We start from the raw sequence: 16788 nt of genomic DNA, 5'->3' as shown, positions 1-16788 counted from the left end.
CTTCGGTGCCTCCCAACTCATCACCGCTTCCACCTTGGCCGGATCGACCAATATCCCTGCCTGATTTACAACGTGCCCCAGAAATTGAACCTCCCGTAACCAGAAGTCACATTTGGAGAATTTTGCATATAGCTTCTCCGACCTCAGTACCTCAAGGACCTCCCTCAAATGTCCCTCATGTTGCTCCCTAGACCGCGAATACACCAGAATGTCGTCGATGAACACAATCACAGACCGATCCAGCATCGGCCTGCATACCCTGTTCATGAGATCCATGAACACTGCTGGGGCATTGGTGAGCCCAAAAGGCATCACCACGAACTCGTAATGCCCATACCGCGTCCTAAAGGCTGTCTTCTGGACGTCCTCATCCCGCACTCTTACCTGATGGTACCCTGATCTCAGATCGATCTTGGAAAACCAAGATGCCCCTTGCAACTGATCGAATAGATCATCGATCCTCGGTAACGGATATCGGTTCTTGACCGTCACCTTGTTCAGCTCCCGGTAGTCGATACACATCCGGTGTGAACCATCCTTCTTCTTGACGAACAGAATCGGTGCTCCCCACGGCGAGCTACTCGGCCGAATAAATCCCTTCCCCAACAACTCTTGAAGTTGCGAGTACAGTTCTTGCATCTCTGGAGGTGCAAGACGATAAGGCACCTTCGCAATAGGCGCAGCCCCTGGAACTAGATCGATACCAAACTCTACTTGCCTCGCAGGAGGTACTCCCGGCAAATCCTCGGGAAAAACATCTGAGAACTCGCACACCACTGGAACCTCCTTCAGTGTCTTCGGTCTCTCGGAACTCTCCCGCGTATCCATCACATGCGCCACAAAACCGTTACATCCCCGCTATAGGCATTGCCTCGCCCTAGCGGCCGAACAAAAAGCTGATCTCGAACGGGTACCCTCGCCGTATACCGTAAGAACTCCCCCACTAGGGTCTCGTATAGTCACCAGCTGACGCTCGCAGTCGATGACAGTGCTGAATCGGCTCAACCAGTCCATGCCTACGATGACACAGACATCCCCCATCGCAATAGTAATTAGGTCAATCGGAAACGCGACCCCGAAGATCTCTAGTACACATCCCCGAAGAACCTCCGTAGCACAAATCACCCTCTCAGCCGCAATAGAAACGCTCAAAGGCCGACTTAACGGCTCACGACTAATGCCGATGTGCTGACTAGAAGCTAACGATACAAACGATCTACTCGCACCCGAATCAAATAACACTAGAGCAGGCATAGAGTTCACAAGGAAAGTACCTACACATACATTAACATAAGCATAGCATTTCGACCTTTAAGTAAATACGTGAATGATAACATACCTGCCACAACATCGGGCGCAGCGCGGACTTCCTCCGCAGTCAGCTGAAAGGCTCTCCCGCGAGCCCTCGGGGCCTCGACCTTCGCCGGTCGGGTCTCAGTAGTCCGGGTAGTAGGTGTAGCTCCCTGACGAAGTTGCGGACACTCGGCCTTCCGATGGCCTGTCTGGTTGCAGTGAAAGCAAACCATAAACCCCTTAGGGCAATCCCTGGCAATATGTCCCTCCTTGCCACACTTGTAGCAACCACCAGCTCGACACGCCCCCTCGTGACTCTTGCCACACTTCGCGCAAGTGCGACCCTTCGAACCTCCCATCCTCGTATCAGCGAACTTAGTCCGCTTGGCTACTGGCTGAGGCTGGGCCGGTCGTCGATCCACCTGTCGAGACTCAGCCTCCTCCCTCGCTTGAGTCTCCAACTCGATCTCGCGCTTCCTGGCATTCGCCTGAAGCTCAGTGAAAGTACGATAGGTGGAGTTTGACACAAACTCCCTGATCTCCCTCTTCAAAACACCCAAATAGCGGCTCATCCGCGACTGCTCCGTAGATACCAGCTCGGGGCAGAACATTGCCCTCTCATGAAACTTCCGTGTGATCACTGCCACGGAATCAGTACCCTGCTTAAGGGTCAAGAACTCCTGAATCAATCGCTCCCTCTCTACCGGGGGAACGTACTCGTCCCTGAACATCTCCGTAAACCTCTCCCATGTCACTGCCGTAATCTCTGCCTGAGTGAAGTTCGCCGTCACGAACTTCCACCAATCCTTCGCTCCCAGACGGAGCTGGTTCAAGGCGAACCGTACCCTCAAGTGCTCCGGGCATGAGCAAGTATAGAAGCACCCCTCGATGTCGGCGATCCACCTCATAGCTGCAATCGGATCCTGAGTCCCATCAAATTCAGGGGGTTTCGTGTTGCTGAATTCCCTGAATAGTAATGAATCACCCCCTTGCGGCCTGGCAGCAGCCACAGCTGCGGTAGCGGCAGCAACTGCAGCTTCAGTAAGTGCGGCGTACCGCTCCTCAAACTCCTCCATCAGTGTGGTCTTAATAGACCCAAACATCTCCGGGATCTCAGCCCGGACCGCCGCAGCTACCTCTTCCTGAATAATCTGCCGAATCTCCTCGTCACTCGCACCGCTCGAACTCGCCCCATTGCGTGTGATGACCATGATGTCTCTGAAATATAACATAAATTCATCAGAGACTCCACCAAGTACAATTGTACTCGATACGCGCCCTACTCAGTCTCCGATTTCCAGGGATTCTTACTTGGGTCTTCCACCGATCCAGTGTCTTCGGTAGTACGGGCCCAATACTACCGACCACACCGCATCAGTATTAGTCCCAAATCTTCCTCCCCAAATCCCGAATAATGAGTACTCTACCTCTAGTATGCACTATCTACTTGCACGCTACCAAGTATCTCATAAAAACATCTCCCTAGACTAAGGCATCACAAAACAGGCAATTTTAGTCCTATCATGTATACCTAGTCTTCTAGCATGCATAACAATTCGTAATTCAGTGCATAACATAACATTGTAAGGTATTCTGGGGATCTTTACCGTTCGGGCGCTGGCTGCTCGTACACACTGCTCCATCCTTGTTTTACCGCATTACCATTTATAAAGTGTTGTCCTTATTATTTAAAAAGGTTTTTCCTCAAATCCCCGGTCTGAGTTCAGTTGCACCCAAAAGTACACCCGAATCCCTCAGACCAAGGCTCTGATACCAATTGTAACAGCTCAAATTTTCAAATAAATTTTTCATTTAAAACAAAACATCATTATTCGACAAAAGGGTTTATTCCGAGTTTATTTCAAAAGTATAAATAATAAATCTCCAGGATCTTCAACAGTGGCAGTGTGTACGTGTCACGCCGGCGCCTTCCCACGGTCATCACTAGTACCTGAAAAACATGAAAACAACTAGTAAGCATAAATGCTTAGTGAGTTCCCCAGTATACGACTTACCCACATACGCCTTCCGGCCCGGACCTTTCGGTCCACATAACATTGCCTTCCGGCCCGTAACATAATCGCCTTCCGGCCCGTTACATATCGCCTTCCGGCCCTTATTAATTTGCCTTCCGGCCCATAGTATTTTGCCTTCCGGCCCATAGTAGTATAAAACATATCACATGTAACATAACGCACATAACACATAAGTCATACATCATACCGTTCTTTCTATCACATTAAGCCTCGCCTTCCGGCCCGTATAAGCATACATCACATATAAGCATTCATCACATATAAAGCATCTACCTCCCTAGACATAGCATAAATATAACACATACGACCTTCCGGTCTCGCAGTCAAACCCTTCCGGGTGAAGTATAGTGAGAAGACTCACCTCGTAGTATGCAAGCTATAAACCCTTCGAGCTACTCGCACTCGATCCGCTAATCCGCAGGTTCCCTATAATACCACATACCTTTATTAATGATCTTATCAAACAAGACAACTGACCCTACTAAGTTACATGCAGGTCAACGGTCAATCTTGACCAGACTCGTCGAGTGCAAAGGGCAACTCGGCGAGTATAGGCACCCCGACTCCACTCGCCGAGTCTAAAGAACGACTCGACGAGTTCTAGTAGATCTTCAAGCTACTCGCCGAGTCTGAAGAACAACTCGGCGAGTCCTAGTGAATCTTCAAGCTACTCGCCGAGTCTGAAGAACAACTCGGCGAGTCCTAGCCATGCAGTCAATCCGCTGCCTCCTGTATTTCGCATGATTTCGAAGTATATAGATATGGGGCTTCCTGGACTTTCACATATACTATTACAGGGGTTTTTAAACACTTATAACAACAGGATAATCTAACAATTCCTTAAATGGGTTTCCTAAACCTTAAATTCACATACAACGTAAAAGCTACAGATTTTGATCCGAAGATTACCTGGAAACGTGTTCCCTGTGCCCCAAACTTCCAGTACTCGATTCCTTTGATCACCACCTTGCCCCTCCTTGTTTAACAATCTCTTCAAGCTATCTCTAGCCTTCACTCTTGCTCCAGATGCCCACAAACTCCCAAGGTATCTTCAATCGGCCAAAAGACGCGACATGACGGCCATAAGATCATTATATACGATTCAGAAATGAAACGGCTAGGGTTCAGCTGAATCAGCGTCGACTCGCCGAGTCCCTATTTGGACTCGTCGAGTCCAGTCGCGTATCTGCGACTGCGACCAAGACCATGGCCCTACTCGGCGAGTCATGCACCAACTCGCCGAGTCCCCTCCTAAATGTGCCCCAAAATAATTTAAAGAAATACCTGAAATTTCGGGCTGTTACAACTAGATCTGATCCCACATCGGCTTGGAAGGAGAACGAAACATTTCCTTATAAAGGGGTGTGGATACCTTCCTTGTCACAACGCGTTTTAAAGCCGTGAGTGCAGCAGATCCCATAAGAACTCTGCAGTTAAGCGTGCTCGGGCGGGAGTAGTACCGGGATGGGTGACCCCCTGGGAAGTCCTCGTGCCGAGTGGCCCAAAGCGGACAATATTGTGATACGTGCCAGAGGGGGGTGTTACAAATGGTATCAGAGCTAGCGCACGAGTCGATGTGTTCGACAGGGACGTCGAACCCTATAATGGGGGGTGAAGGTGGGTTAGATCTGATCCCACATCGGCTTGGAAGGAGAACGAAACATTTCCTTATAAAGGGGTGTGGATACCTTCCTTGTCACAACGCGTTTTAAAGCCGTGAGGGCAGCAGATCCCATAAGAACTCTGTAGTTAAGCGTGCTCGGGCGGGAGTAGTACCGGGATGGGTGACCCCCTGGGAAGTCCTCGTGCCGAGTGGCCCAAAGCGGACAATATTGTGATACGTGCCAGAGGGGGGTGTTACATTTTGGGACAAGAAATTATTCCAAAAATGTTAGAATGGCTAGATCTATGTTATACAAACATAAATATTCAAGCTTTTTACCTTCTGGAGCTTCTAGGTTACAACACAACTTCAGATCTACAATCCAAACTTCTTCTCCAACTCCTTGATGGACTGACTTCCACCTTCAAGAATTCAAAATACCCACCAACTCTTTTTTGATTGTTTTCTGGATTGAAGTTTCGGTGCCTCCATGGATTGATGAGTGTTCAGAGGTTGCGGAGATTGGTGAGGGTTTTTGGGATATCTTTTGTGATTGTTTTGCGGATTGAAGTTTCGGTTGAAGGGAGGCTTGATGAACTACTGATTTTTGCGAAAGGAGGTTGGTGGTAGCCTGTGGAACTGTTGGCTGACAAAAGAAATTGCATTTTGGAATTCTTCATCATCATACTCTGTATCGGCTTCGTAAGGCTGCGTTGGGTTATCATATGAAGAAGGGTCAGATTCATATGGTTGGATGATTTTTTTGAGCTATGAGGCAAGTGGACCTCCGTAGTCTGCACAATCTTTGAGCATGGTTGATTCTTGTGCCTGGAGTTCTCCATACAACTTGAAAAGAGAGAGTGAGTGAATCTTCCTATCACCTTCGACTATCATATTCACCATAGTCCAGTGTTTCCCCAAACCATTGAGAAACTAAAGGTTGGTTACATGGTTGCTTCGGACAGTGCCCTCATTTGATAGCTTGGTGACAATGAGGTTGAATCTTTTGAAGGAGTCTTCAAGACTCTCACTAGGATAAGCTTTGAAGTTGTTAAACTCGTTGAGTGTGGTGGTGAGTATCTTGTCTTGAGCTTTCTTAGAGGCTTCGTATAGATTTTTGAGGACATACCAGATTTCTTCGGCTGATTTGTAGTTGATTATGATGTCATGAGATTTCATGGAAAGCAATAGCATCACTTTCCATTTTATCCAGATCATCTTTAGTGGGACAGTTCGTTGCAGCTTGACCTCCACCTAGTATGGCTTGAGCACTATCATCTTGAACTGGAGTGAGAATAGGGACATGAGGTCCTTCTTCTATGAATCTCCACACATCTCTTGCAAGTATTTTTAGATACCTCTCCATCCTTTGATACCAGTGGTGATACTCGCTTGCAACAAGTATTGGGGCTCGATTAGAACCACCAACACCGTTGGAAAAGTTAAGAGATAATGCTTGTGCCATATTTCCTTGTTTTGATTTTTTGAGAAAATGAGCTTCAGTGGTGTAGAAGGTTTTTCAAAATAAGATTTTTGTTTAAAAAGCAACCACTTTGGCTCTGACACCAATTGTTGAGAGAAAAACGTGAGAAACACACTTGAACAAACGTTAGAACAAGTTATATATTGTGGAATAAAGTTAATCTCAAAGTATCATAAAGCTCAACAATAATAATTAGTTGGAGATGTTAGAAAGTTAGTTGTGGAATATTAAAGTAAGGAAATATAAATGACAGCAAGTTATATATCAAGTAAACACCAAAATGATTCTTAACAAGGTTTGCAATCAATCACAAGTTAGTAAATGCGATCGGTTTAAAGTTATTGAAGTCACAAGGACTTGCACTGAATGAGAGTTAGATATTAATATGTTTGAGAGTAAGTTCAGTAAGATCTTAGAGAATGAGAAAATATGAATTTAGAGATAATAGAGAAGCAATTGAGATGTAAGAGGTGATTTCATTCAGAACCATAAATCTTTATTTATAAAGACTCAGGAAATTACATGGAGAACAAACAAAGACTAAATTTCTGAAAAAGTGTCCATGCAAGGCACACTGGATAATACAATGCAAACAGATAAGTTAAGAAATAGAAAAAGCTAAGTCTTTGTTGCTGATGACACTACGGATGGCAGAGCTTGATTACGGTTGGGAAGTTCATTGCGGTTGTGGAGAAGACTTCAGATTGACAAGTTAAAGAGGGTCACTTTCTTGCTTCAACACAAGTGCCTATAATCATCATGTGATTAACCTGATGCAATCCCAGAATACCATAGTTGTCCTCAAAGTCAACCCTGGTCAAAGTCAATGTCAATAATCAAGGTCAACAGTCCATGTTGACCTCAACTCGTCGAGTGCATCCAGGAACTCGTCGAGTTACCCGAGTAACTTGTTAACTCATCAAGTTACTCGAGTAACTCGTCATCTTGTATAGTTACCTATGTAACTTATCGAGTTCCTCCATGTCTAGAAGACCGAAAACCCATGTAGACCAGAAACTCCAATCCTTTATAGAAATCACTCGGAATCTCGAAAATGGGTAAACCGTAGCCGACTCGTCAAATTGGCTAAGGGACTCGACGAGTTCCTTCAGTCCTTTTTGTGTTCGAACCTTTACAAGCTACCCCAAAGCTCCAGATTGAAGATCTAGCTTCCTAACGCATGGTTTCCACGTAAAGTTGCAAACTTTACATGCATCCAAGCTCTTAAGTGCCCAAACCAAGCTAAGGGAGGGGTTTTAGACAAAGAAAAGGGCCAATTCTTGATAAATTCTGTGACTTTATAACTCTAAGGACTTAGAGGATTCTAGATCTGAAGTTGCAACTCCAAATCATACCCAACCCCCGAAATGCTTCACAAATTTACTAAAAATGGCCTAAAATCCAAGATAAAAAGAGGATCTAATGCTATAATGATCTAGGTAACAACTTTTTACCTTCAAATGAGTGCCCAAATGTTGTAGCTGTTAGATCTACAATCTCCTTCCCGTTCCAAGCTTCTCAACCTTCAAACTCCATTAACAAAATGCACCAAAAAACCTCTCCTAGCGTCTCATGAACAAGGAAAAACAAAGAACGGATTATGGTCTCTTCTCTGGGTGATGAAGTGGTAAAGGAGGCCACAAGAGGTGGATCAAGTCCTTTATATAGGGTGAAAACCCTAATGATTAGGGTTTTCCTTTACAGCGCCTACCCATCGAGTTGTGGCCTTCCGAATCGTCGAGTAGGATCTAATTCCCGTGTCCACATAAATTATCTCTACTGGACGATTTGGAGCTCCCCAACTCGTCGAGTCTTAGCATAAAACCCTAAAAACTTGAAAAATTAAATGATACATGGAACAGATATTACAGCGGGCCCATATTTGTATTGGGATGGAATGAACCCTAAGGCGGGGCCCATTTGCATGGTTAGTAGGTGTTATTTTGGGAAAACTCACTAAGCGTTAGCGTACAGTTTAATTTGTATTTTCAGATACTTCCGTTTCTAAGGGGAAAGGCCTGGCTTGATGGTGCAACATACACTCTCCACTACTTTCCACATTTATAGTTATTGATACTCTGATGACTTATATGATCATGTATTGGATTTTCGTATTAAACTTGTTGTTGTGACATTAAATTAAAACGAAAAACTTTCTTTGGTTCTTGGACTGTTACATTTATAGATGGAGGCGATACGATGAGATGGACGCAGTTGGCATGACGGTGCGATACACAGATGTTACAAAGATGATGGAAGTCGATACGTACAAACATTTTCATCGGGATAGAGCAACATTTGTGTTCCTTATAATATCGTTGCACTTTTAAGTTAAGATACCCCCGCCCCTACAAGTTTCTATTTATTTACAAAAATGCTACAATGCATCTTGGCCATCCTTTTTTTCGATCCAATGTTCCACTTTAAGTTCTCGGGTTCTCAGGAAACTATGAGTTCTCAAATGATACTTCCTCTCTCTCTCTCTCTCTCTCTCTCTCTATATATATATATATATATATATATATATATATATATATATATATATATATATATATATATATAAGGTCCAGATCTAGTAGGAACCGCGATGACTATTCTCCACCAATCATTTAGTAAAGGGAACAAACGTCAAACTCATTTACTTGGTCGTGACGCGTTCTCACGCGGCACACGTGCATGGAACGTAATACGAACTCGAGAAAATAATCAAATGCAACGAACGTTCATGGAACATCATTTAAATGAGTTTTTCTTTTCTTTTTCATTTATTTTAGTTTTTTTCGTTTTTTAATTACATTTTTTTGTTTTTCGTTAAAAATACATTCATTTTTTAGATAGATATATGCTCGGTTTTTAATGTTTTTTATTTTTTATCGTTTTTTTATTTTGTTTTTTTTAAATCTTTTATTCATTTTTTTTTTGTTCTTTTTAATATCTTACTACACACTTGAAGAAAGTATGGATTTCTTTTTTTTTTGTTTTTTCTTTTTTTCAAATTTTTTGATTTTTTAAAAAAAATATCAGTTTGAATTTTTAATGTTTAATAATTATAAAATTTTAAATAGGATGAATATTAAGGATCATAATATTTTCCGTTCATACTATTTTTTTAATTATATTATTTTTAAATCATAAAATTTTGAATTATAGTATTTTGAATCATAACAATATTAGACATTATATTATTTTGGATCATATTAATTTGGATCATAATAAATTGAACTAAACAAAGTTTTTGTTCAATACAACATTTAAATTATTATTTTTAATCGTTTAATTTTGAATTATTTAAAATATAATAATTAAGGATCACTAAATATTTGAATCAAAATATTTTAAATCATAACAAGTTAAGAATCATAAACATATTGAATCATAATATTTTTTAATTATAAAATTTTTAATCTCCATTTGCATTATGTTTAACATTGTTTTAAAAACTTTTAATTTTTTTAAATCAAGTTTGGTAGCTAAAACACCTTATTTTCAAAAAAAAAATATTTTCACCAAGTAATTAGAATAGTGAGTAGAAGTCTTTCTTAAAATTTTATAATTTTTGGAGAATTTTATATATATATATATATATATATATATATATATATATATATATATATATATATATATATATATATATATATATATATGTTCATTTTGTAGATGATTAAAGTATAAAAACTTTAAATTTTTTAGATTTTATTTTCAAAGAAAAAAAATTTATAGCCAAATTATTAAATAGGTGAATAAAAAATAGCAACCAATGGAGATGCACAAGATGGGGGAGGCTCGCGTATAAGAGTATACGCTATAGGTATCTTCTACGTTATTATTGCCTACGTTGATGGCCCATAACGCCGTCTTAATATGGGACACACTGCCTCGCTTACTTGTTTTGTTTTTGCTCGTGGTAACAACCACCTACAGCAACGACATCTTCTTCTTCTTTCTTCCTCTGTTTTTTTTTCACCTTAACAAGGTATAAAATGAAAACACCATCTCAAATAAACCTGAACCTATATATATATATATATATATATATATATATATATATATATATATATATATATATATATATATATATATATATATATATATATATATATATATATATAGATAATAAAAAATTAGTGGGACATCGGCTCATCAGACGTGAAACGGTGGGACCCTATAAGAAGAAAAGAGTTACGGTGGACCATAGACAGACGCGTGAATTGCAGCCGCCGGCGTTTTCAGAATAACAGAGGGTACGACAAAAATTTTTGTGGTTGAGTATGGTTGCGTTTCTGTGTATCTGCGTTGTGGGTGGGTATGGGTGTTGTTGGTAATTATATAGACCGTAATTACCAAATTTAAAAAAAAAAAAAAAAATGTTCGATTAATCGTAGCCATTGAATTTTCAAAATTGAAGGTTTGGATTAATTATCATGATTCCTACTAATTTTTAAGTTTCTATATGATCCACTATAAAATGTAAAGATAAATATATGTAAAGATAAATATAAATAAAGAAAAAGAAAAATATGATTGGAGGTGGTGATTAGTACTCTCACCATAAGCGCATCACAAACTCACTTCCATTTTTCATTTTTTCTCGCATTTCTTCTTCAATTTCTCTCCAACCATATCCTATTTATTCCTTTTAATATAGGGATAAACTTTGAGTTGTTAGTTTTAATCTTACTTTTTATATATTTATACATTATTAGTTTATTTTATCTATTAATTATAATTTAAATGTATTGTTTAATACTTATAATATTGTATTGTGTATTAAATTATATTAATTAATTATAAATATAAAGTTTATTTTTTGTTTATCAAATAGGATAACGTATTTTACAAAAACTTATAATTATGTGTTATAAATATAATCTAATTTATTTAGTAGTATTGTAATGAAAACAAATATATATTATATATTTGTTAAAATAAAATTAGTAGAAGGTGAATCATTGACAATCAATATAAGTTGAATAAATTAAATATATTAGGAATATGTTTTTTTAGGGTAAAAATTAGGTCAAAATGGAGTGGAGTTTGAGATCAAATACTATTTATCTAACTTTTTACTTAATTTTTAAGAAAAAAAATGAAAAATAAGTTGCAGATGATCTAAAAAAACGGTAAAATTTCTTACCATAAATACTTAAGATAGAATTCACATTCATGATTAGTAACGAACTAGATCAAGAAGGTTTTAGTTGCAAGCAATGGCACTAACACTACACTATATAAGAGTGACTCTAGTTATCATTATAATATATTACATTTTTAAGTTTTTTGGGTTATAAACAAAATGAGATAACGAATGAACACTTTTGAAGTAGAATAGCCCAACGTTGGTGAATAAGTGAATTGTCTGGTCCGAAAGTCATCGGCCACAATTTTTTGTTGTACCCTCTGTTATTCTGAAAACGCCGGCGGCTGCAATTCACGCGTCTGTCTATGGTCCACCGTAACTCTTTTCTTCTTGTAGGGTCCCACCGTTTCACGTCTGATGAGCCGATGTCCCACTAATTTTTTATTATATATATATATATATATATATATATATATATATATATATATATATATATATATATATATATATATATATATATATATATATGTTCAGGTTCATTTGAGATCATTCTAATTTTGTAAGACCGTGAGACTAAAATATAAAAATAATTTTAAAATGCAAAATAAATGGAAAAATCCAAAAATTGTTTTTTTAAATATTATTTTCGGAACTTGAATTAATTAAAAAAAATAAAAATAAAATAAAATAAAAATAAAAATAAATAAATAAAATCCCGTTTTTTTTTTTAAATACGTGAAATATTCTAAATAAAATATTACACTGACATATTCTAAAAAATAATTTTAAAATGCAAAATAAATGGAAAAATCTAAAAAAAAATTAATATTATTTTCGGATCTTGAATTAACTAAAAATAAATAAAATAAAATAAAAAAAATCTATTTTTTTTTAAAATACATGAAATATTCTGAATAGAATATTACACTGTACATATTCTAAAAATAATTTTAAAATGCAAAATAAATGGAAAAATCAAAAAATTCTTTTTTTAAATATTATTTTCGGAACTTGAATTAACTAAAAAAATAAAAAATAATAAAAAAATAAAAAAATGCGTCTCACGGTCTCACAAAATTAGGCCGTCTCACTTGAACCTAACCCTCTATATATATATATATATATATATATATATATATATATATATATATATATATATATATATATATATATATATATATATATATATATATATATATATGATTTTGATTTTTTAATACGAAAGTTTAATAAATTTTATAACCATGGTTATCACGGGTTATAAACTAATATATATATATATATATATATATATATATATATATATATATATATATATATATATATATATATATATATATAGGGTTAGGTTCATATGAGACGACCTAATTTTGTGAGACCGTGAGACGTATTTTTTTATTTTTTTTATTTTTAATTTTTTTTTTAATTTTTTTAGTTAATTCAAGTTCCGAAAATAATATTTAAAAAAAACAATTTTTTGATTTTTCCATTTATTTTGCATTTGAAAATTATTTTTAGAATATGTACAGTGTAATATTCTATTTAGAATATTTCACGTCTTTTAAAAAAATATATATATTTTTTTATTTTATTTTTATTTTTTTAGTTAATTCAAGTTCTGAAAATAATTTTGAAAAAAAGAATTTTTTGATTTTTCCATTTATTTTGCATTTTAAAATTATTTTTTAGAATATGTCAGTGTAATATTCTATTTAGAATATTTCAGTTACTTTAAAAAAAAAAAAAAAAACGGGATTTTTTTTTATTTTTTTATTTTTTTTATTTTTTATTTTTATTTTTTTTAGTTAATTCAAGTTCCGAAAATAATATTTAAAAAAAGAATTTCTGGATTTTTCCATTTATTTTGCATTTTAAAATTATTTTTAGATTTGGATTCACGGTCTCACAAAATTAAAATGGTCTCAAATGAACCTGAACCTATATATATATATATATATATATATATATATATATATATATATATATATATATATATATATATATATATATATATATATATATATATATATATATATATATATATACTAGTTTATAACCCGTGATAACCATGGTTATAAAATTAATAAAACTTTCGTATTAAAAAATCAAAATCATTAATAAATTATTTTAAATAAATTATTACTTAAGAGATATTTTTTTCGTTATATAAAATTATAATAGTTGATTTAAATAAATAGGTGGTGTTATATGCTTTTATAATTTATATTAATTTTATTTTAGTTTTTAATCTAATATTATTAATTTAATATAATTAAAGGGAGAAATTTTAAATTTTGAAATTTAAAATGAAGAATCAATTATTAATTTAATAAAATTAGAGTGAGAAATTTAAAATGATTAATTAATAGGTTGATATGTGGCATGATAAATTATATATAACATTAATGAAGGGTTCTAATTGCATGACATTTGTCAATATGAGATTAAACTTATTCTTTTATTAGAATATATATATATATATATATATATATATATATATATATATATATATATATATATATATATATATATATATATATATATATATATATATATAAGGAAATGATCAAATGAGAACAGCTAAAAGGTTGAGAACGCGAGAACAGTTGTGGACCAATTATTTTATAAGGGCATTAGAGGCATTTTACAATTTAATTAAATATGGATAAATGAAAAGTAATTAATCAATTCCGAAAATCATGGGAATTTTTTCCCCACTTATTAAAAATACTTAAAATCTTCCTTTTATTTAATAAATTAATAAAAATATCATTTAACATGAATTAAAAAAAAAATTGTTTTATATTTTTATTTTTACTAGCAACATTTGACAATGAATAATTTATGAGTTTACCTCATTTATTTAAAAAAAATATCTTCATAAATAATGATTTATACATTACATTTAAAAATGAATAAAATTGTAAATTATAAATGAATTAACTCAAACCTGAAAAAAAAGATTATAAAATCAACTAAAATGGTACTCATATATAAATAAATAAAACATATATCTATTCATATAATAATATAATTATATTAGTAAATGAATAAGTTACAGTATATATATATATATATATATATATATATATATATATATATATATATATATATATATATATATGACACCGAAACTAGAACTACAATTACAATCATAAATGAATAAATCATATTTTTTCTCCTTCCAAAAGAGGTATTGGTGTCGGTGTTTTATTTGGTAAATCTTCTACCTCCCACTATATGCATGTTTATTCATTGTATCTGCAAAAATGTTAATGAAACAATTATGTATAATTATATAGCCATTCACACATAAATACATTGATATTCACAAATGAATATCCTGTTATTCATAAATAAATATAGTCATTCAAACATAAATTCACACATAAATATACTCGTTGTGGTTGCTTGCCTTGCTCCTTTTGGACCCGCCTCACGGAGTATTCATTGATAATTAACTGCAAAATGAGACATCTAACATTATGTTCATATAAGATTCGAACTACAAGCATTCAAGTTCCATTTTTCTGAATTCGGGCATTTCATCGAGCACCTTATGTGCATAATTTATCTTCTTCCCCTATTAGCCAATTTAAATGAGTAAAGTACCATACCTAAGAAACATTTTCAAGCAAAAGAATTGCGAAGATTTGGTGCATACAATAAAATAGACAACATTTAAAGATAGGGGTGTGTTTTAATTAAAATAAGTACAAGTTTGGTTGCCTGTTCAAATTCCAGATCGGGTGTTTAATTTTCCAGATCGTAAAGAGGAACATCGAGACCCACTTCGATGTCTCATGTTCGACTGATAATTAACAAAGGAACGGGAATGGAATTTTTCAAGGTGGCGATGGTCAAATACTCACAGTGACAGCCAGCGATGGTGATGACGGTTCAACGAAGTGGTGCAGGGAGAGGTCGACGAGATCGAATGAAGAACGAAAGTCATCGCTGGGGCTTGCCATTGTTCGCCGCCAACATAACTCCATCACCGCTGCTTCCCCCTCCTCCTACTCGATCTCACTCTGAATCCTCGTGTTGTAACGACCCAAAATTTAAGACCAAAAATTTCTTTTAATAAATCATTACTTAAAGTAAAGTCATCATTCCAAAACATAATATGAGTATAAGTTTTCAAAACACATATTCATTATCAGAGTAAACATTCCCAGACTGTCTAATCTATGGTGTGTGCCATGCGATCACCCCGAGCTCTTCCCTCCGCTACCGGAAGTACTTGAAACCAAAACTGAAAACCGTAAGCACGAAGCTTAGTGAGTTCCCCACCCTACCACATACCATGCATAACCACATATTGCACATACTGGGCCACGCCCGCTATCTTGGGCCTCGCCCGCTACAACGGCCTCGCCGCTCCAGGCCCCACCTGGCTTCGAGCCCCGCTCGGATACAAATCTTTTTTACTTAGGCCTCGCCTGTCACAGGGCCTCGCCCACCAACAAATAATAACACATAAACATTTCACAACACATAACTAAACACATGCAACTGGTTCTGTCCTAAGGCCTCGCCTATCCTGGGCCTCGCCCATGTCCTGCTACTGATGAGTCATGGAACCCCGTCCACGCTCCCAATGGTAGTGAGGTACGGGCCTAGCCCACTCTCACTCCTGTTATAGTTTTGGGCCTCGCCCCTGTTCTGCTACTAATGAGATATGGAACCCCATCCACACTCTGATATTGGTGAGATACAGGACCTCGCCCACACTCACCTCCCTACCAAGCACATACATGTATGACACAGATAACAAGTATAATCTAGCATATAAACGAATCCTTGGGCACCCGCTCGCTATTACTGGACCTCGTCCTGAATATCATACTAGCATATCGTGCCTAGGGCTAACCCTCGGGTCTTCTACTCATAACTACATGGGCCGGCATTGTGGCCTTAGACCCATTCACACAAAAGGAAACTCACCTGCACTGGCTGAACTTGTTGATGATCTCACTAGCTGCTGCCCGACAACTCACGGAACTCCTGCTCCCCTTGCTCCCCGAACTACCAATATCAATGCAACACTGAGTCTAACTAACCCCCGAAAGACAACCAAGTCAACCCTGGTCAAGGTCAAAGTCCTGGTCAAAGTCAACCTTCCAGGTCAACACTACTCGTCGAGTCACCCTACTGACTCGCCGAGTTCAAAATGATCAGATTCCTTCCATTCGCGACTCGACTCGCCGAGTCAGTCCATGACTTGCCGAGTCTACCGATTTCTGAGTCCTAACCTGTCCAACTCACTGATTCGAGTCTCAACTTGAAGGGTTTG

Source organism: Lactuca saligna, chromosome 8 (assembly GCF_052625555.1).
Source record: "Lactuca saligna cultivar CGN05327 chromosome 8, ASM5262555v1, whole genome shotgun sequence".
NCBI lineage: Eukaryota > Viridiplantae > Streptophyta > Magnoliopsida > Asterales > Asteraceae > Lactuca > Lactuca saligna.
The sequence above is the reverse complement of the archived record's forward strand: the minus strand, read 5'-3'. Positions refer to the sequence as shown.